The 5000-nt window shown below is 55.9% G+C and overlaps 2 non-coding genes and 1 pseudogene across 2 annotated transcripts; all 3 read left to right on the top strand.

Annotated features, from left to right (window-relative positions):
* Positions 1–2265: 2265 nt before the first annotated feature.
* LOC144431572 (small subunit ribosomal RNA) lies at positions 2266–4075 on the top strand. Its single transcript, XR_013480136.1, has one exon. It is a non-coding gene; the product is annotated as a small subunit ribosomal RNA (ribosomal RNA).
* Positions 4076–4373: 298 nt separating this feature from the next.
* On the top strand, positions 4374–4527 carry LOC144431520 (5.8S ribosomal RNA). Its single transcript, XR_013480085.1, has one exon. It is a non-coding gene; the product is annotated as a 5.8S ribosomal RNA (ribosomal RNA).
* Positions 4528–4815: 288 nt separating this feature from the next.
* The window catches only part of LOC144431721 (large subunit ribosomal RNA), a 3695-nt pseudogene continuing 3510 nt past the window's right edge, over positions 4816–5000 (top strand).

Below are 5000 nucleotides of genomic sequence, written 5' to 3'. Positions count from 1 at the left end.
ACCTAACCCTAGGTAAGGCATGTCAGAGCGAAAGACAGTAATTTCGAATGAGCCAAGAAAGAGCGGTGCGGGGCCGGTCGGAGCGCACCCTTTTCTCGGTGGCTGGCGGGCGAGAGAGTGATGCGTCGCCGGCATCGGCGTCGAAAGAAGCCGAGCCGAAAAAAGTTAAAGTACAAACGTGCAAGCATACTAACCTAACCCTAGGTAAGGCATGTCAGAGCGAAAGACAGTAATTTCGAATGAGCCAAGAAAGAGCGGTGCGGGGCCGGTCGGAGCGCACCCTTTTCTCGGTGGCTGGCGGGCGAGAGAGTGCTGCGTCGCCGGCATCGGCGTCGAAAGAAGCCGAGCCGAAAAAAGTTAAAGTACAAACGTGCAAGCATACTAACCTAACCCTAGGTAAGGCATGTCAGAGCGAAAGACAGTAATTTCGAATGAGCCAAGAAAGAGCGGTGCGGGGCCGGTCGGAGCGCACCCTTTTCTCGGTGGCTGGCGGGCGAGAGAGTGCTGCGTCGCCGGCATCGGCGTCGAAAGAAGCCGAGCCGAAAAAAGTTAAAGTACAAACGTGCAAGCATACTAACCTAACCCTAGGTAAGGCATGTCAGAGCGAAAGACAGTAATTTCGAATGAGCCAAGAAAGAGCGGTGCGGGGCCGGTCGGAGCGCACCCTTTTCTCGGTGGCTGGCGGGCGAGAGAGTGATGCGTCGCCGGCATCGGCGTCGAAAGAAGCCGAGCCGAAAAAAGTTAAAGTACAAACGTGCAAGCATACTAACCTAACCCTAGGTAAGGCATGTCAGAGCGAAAGACAGTAATTTCGAATGAGCCAAGAAAGAGCGGTGCGGGGCCGGTCGGAGCGCACCCTTTTCTCGGTGGCTGGCGGGCGAGAGAGTGCTGCGTCGCCGGCATCGGCGTCGAAAGAAGCCGAGCCGAAAAAAGTTAAAGTACAAACGTGCAAGCATACTAACCTAACCCTAGGTAAGGCATGTCAGAGCGAAAGACAGTAATTTCGAATGAGCCAAGAAAGAGCGGTGCGGGGCCGGTCGGAGCGCACCCTTTTCTCGGTGGCTGGCGGGCGAGAGAGTGCTGCGTCGCCGGCATCGGCGTCGAAAGAAGCCGAGCCGAAAAAAGTTAAAGTACAAACGTGCAAGCATACTAACCTAACCCTAGGTAAGGCATGTCAGAGCGAAAGACAGTAATTTCGAATGAGCCAAGAAAGAGCGGTGCGGGGCCGGTCGGAGCGCACCCTTTTCTCGGTGGCTGGCGGGCGAGAGAGTGCTGCGTCGCCGGCATCGGCGTCGAAAGAAGCCGAGCCGAAAAAAGTTAAAGTACAAACGTGCAAGCATACTAACCTAACCCTAGGTAAGGCATGTCAGAGCGAAAGACAGTAATTTCGAATGAGCCAAGAAAGAGCGGTGCGGGGCCGGTCGGAGCGCACCCTTTTCTCGGTGGCTGGCGGGCGAGAGAGTGCTGCGTCGCCGGCATCGGCGTCGAAAGAAGCCGAGCCGAAAAAAGTTAAAGTACAAACGTGCAAGCATACTAACCTAACCCTAGGTAAGGCATGTCAGAGCGAAAGACAGTAATTTCGAATGAGCCAAGAAAGAGCGGTGCGGGGCCGGTCGGAGCGCACCCTTTTCTCGGTGGCTGGCGGGCGAGAGAGTGCTGCGTCGCCGGCATCGGCGTCGAAAGAAGCCGAGCCGAAAAAAGTTAAAGTACAAACGTGCAAGCATACTAACCTAACCCTAGGTAAGGCATGTCAGAGCGAAAGACAGTAATTTCGAATGAGCCAAGAAAGAGCGGTGCGGGGCCGGTCGGAGCGCACCCTTTTCTCGGTGGCTGGCGGGCGAGAGAGTGCTGCGTCGCCGGCATCGGCGTCGAAAGAAGCCGAGCCAAAAAAAGTTAAAGTACAAACGCGATGCTAATGAGCGAGCCGTTGTCTCGACTAATATGTAGGGGGCGTTCGATCGAGCGTCTGGCTTGAGCGCTTGTCGGCCTAGCAGAACGGTCGCATTGTTATGCCCGGGTTTTAGGCACCGCTGCAGGCGGCCGGCAGAGCTCTTGTTTGTGCGAAACTGAATGGATCGAGCCCGAGAGAGGGCGAGCAAAGAAAAAACGCAAATCGCTCCGCCTGGCACTGCCGGCGAGAGCGTGGACGTCGCGGCCAGCGACTGTCGAAGCTGAGTACGGCCGCAGGCGATCGCCTCGGTCTTAAACGAATGCGACGAGCACGCGCCGGGCGGCCCAGCAAGGGCCGAGCGCAGCTGTCGCAGCTATCTGGTTGATCCTGCCAGTAGTGATATGCTTGTCTCAAAGATTAAGCCATGCAGGTGCAAGTACGAGTTCTCGTAAAGCGAAACTGCGAATGGCTCATTAAATCAGTCTTGGTTTATTTGGTCTCGTAAGCGAAGTGGATAACTGTGGTAATTCTAGAGCTAATACATGCATTAAGCGCCGACTTCGGGAGGCGCGCTTTTATCAGATCAAAACCGACCGGGTTCGTCCTGTGACGTTTGATGACTCTGGATAACCACGCGGATCGTACGGTCTCTGCACCGACGACGTATCATTCAAGTGTCTGCCCTATCAACTGTCGAAGGTACGCTACGTGCCTACCTTTGTGATAACGGGTAACGGGGAATCAGGGTTCGATTCCGGAGAGGGAGCCTGAGAAACGGCTACCACATCCAAGGAAGGCAGCAGGCGCGCAAATTACCCATTCCCGACACGGGGAGGTAGTGACGAAAAATAACAATACAGGACTCTAACGAGGCCCTGTAATTGGAATGAGTACATCCTAAAACTCTTAACGAGTATCCATTGGAGGGCAAGTCTGGTGCCAGCAGCCGCGGTAATTCCAGCTCCAACAGTGTATGCTAAAGTTGTTGCGGTTGAAAAGCTCGTAGTTGGATTTTGGGCGAGCGCCGCCGGTCCGTCGCAAGGCGTGTCACTGGTTGCGTTCGCCTCACCTTCGGTTCTCCGTCGGTGCTCTTGACTGAGTGTCGGCGGTGGCCGATAAGTTTACTTTGAAAAAATTAGAGTGTTCAAAGCAGGCTGTTCGCCTGCATAGTGTTGCATGGAATAATGGAATAGGACCTCGGTTCTATTTTGTTGGTTTTCGGAGCACGAGGTAATGATTAAGAGGGACAGACGGGGGCGTCCGTACTCTGCCGTTAGAGGTGAAATTCTTGGATCGGCGGAAGACGAACTACTGCGAAAGCATTCGCCAAGAATGTTTTCTTTAATCAAGAGCGAAAGTCAGAGGTTCGAAGACGATCAGATACCGTCCTAGTTCTGACTATAAACGATGCCAACTAGCGATCGGGAGGCGTTACCATGACGACCTTTCCGGCAGCTTCCGGGAAACCAAAGTCTTTGGGTTCCGGGGGAAGTATGGTTGCAAAGCTGAAACTTAAAGGAATTGACGGAAGGGCACCACCAGGAGTGGAGCCTGCGGCTTAATTTGACTCAACACGGGGAAACTCACCCGGCCCGGACACAGGTAGGATTGACAGATTGAGAGCTCTTTCTTGATTCTGTGGGTGGTGGTGCATGGCCGTTCTTAGTTGGTGGAGCGATTTGTCTGGTTAATTCCGATAACGAACGAGACTCTGGCATGCTAAATAGTTACGCGACCTTCTCGGTCGGCGTCTAACTTCTTAGAGGGACTAGTGGCGTTTAGCCACACGAGATTGAGCAATAACAGGTCTGTGATGCCCTTAGATGTCCGGGGCCGCACGCGCGCTACACTGAGTGAAGCAGCGAGTGTCTAACCTAGGCCGAAAGGTCCGGGTAACCCGTTGAACCTCATTCGTGATTGGGATAGGGACTTGCAATTGTTTCCCTTGAACGAGGAATTCCCAGTAAGCGCAAGTCATCAACTTGCGTTGATTACGTCCCTGCCCTTTGTACACACCGCCCGTCGCTACTACCGATTGAATGGTTTAGTGAGATCCTTGGATCGGCCCCGTCGCGGCTGGCAACGGCCGCGTCGGCGTGTCGAGAAGACGATCAAACTTGATCATTTAGAGGAAGTAAAAGTCGTAACAAGGTTTCCGTAGGTGAACCTGCGGAAGGATCATTACCGAAGGTGGTGGTAGGCCCCGGCCGACCGCGCACTGAATTGTCTTTGAGTGCCGCCGAGAGGGCGGCCGTCAATCGGGGTTCCGCCCCGTGCGACACGCGTAACACGTTGGCATAGCAAGGCAGCCGAGTGCGATGGTGGCTTCTGGGCACCGCGCTCGATGTGCCGCCGGCCCAGCCCGGCGGTCGCTCGGCGCCGTTTGTTGGTGTTTTTGTGCAGTTGTTGTCGGTGGTGGTTTTGTGGTCGATCCCACAGTGTGACGTCCGCGCGCTTCGGCGCCGGGCGAAACGTCGAGGACGACTCTTAACGGTGGATCACTCGGCTCGCGAGTCGATGAAGGACGCAGCCAAGTGCGAGAAGTAATGTGAATTGCAGAACACATTGAACGTCGACCTTCTGAACGCGAATTGCGGTCTCGGGTCAATCCCGGGACCGCGTCTGCCTCAGGGTCGCGTTCGTCCTCACCCGAGGGCCGTCGCCTGGCCTCTGCAAAGACGGCCGGGCGTCGCCCCAAGTTGAAGCGGTCGCCGAGCTTTCTCGGCGCGACCGCGTGTCCCGTACACCGCCGGCCCCTCGACGTGTTCAACTACGTTCGAGGGGCGGGTCCAGGTCGGTCGGTCCGGTCACGAGATCAAGACCGACCGTGGGCCAAGGCGGCGACGGTACGCGCTCGGTCGGCGCCGGCGGCGACGACTTGCGATGCCAGCGGGCCGTGTAAGAAGCGGCCCGCTTGACACATACGACCTGAGTTCAGGCGAGAGCACCCGCTGAATTTAAGCATATTATTAAGCGGAGGAAAAGAAACCAACAGGGATTCCCTGAGTAACGGCGAGTGAACCGGGAAGAGTCCAGCGTCGAATCTGCGCGCTTTTCGAGCGCGCCGAGTTGTGACGTACGGAAGTCCCAGTGCGGCTGACGGCGAGCG

The sequence above is a fragment of the Styela clava genome, chromosome 13, assembly GCF_964204865.1.
Source record: "Styela clava chromosome 13, kaStyClav1.hap1.2, whole genome shotgun sequence".
Taxonomy (NCBI): domain Eukaryota; kingdom Metazoa; phylum Chordata; class Ascidiacea; order Stolidobranchia; family Styelidae; genus Styela; species Styela clava.
This window is presented reverse-complemented; position numbering and strand designations above follow the sequence as displayed.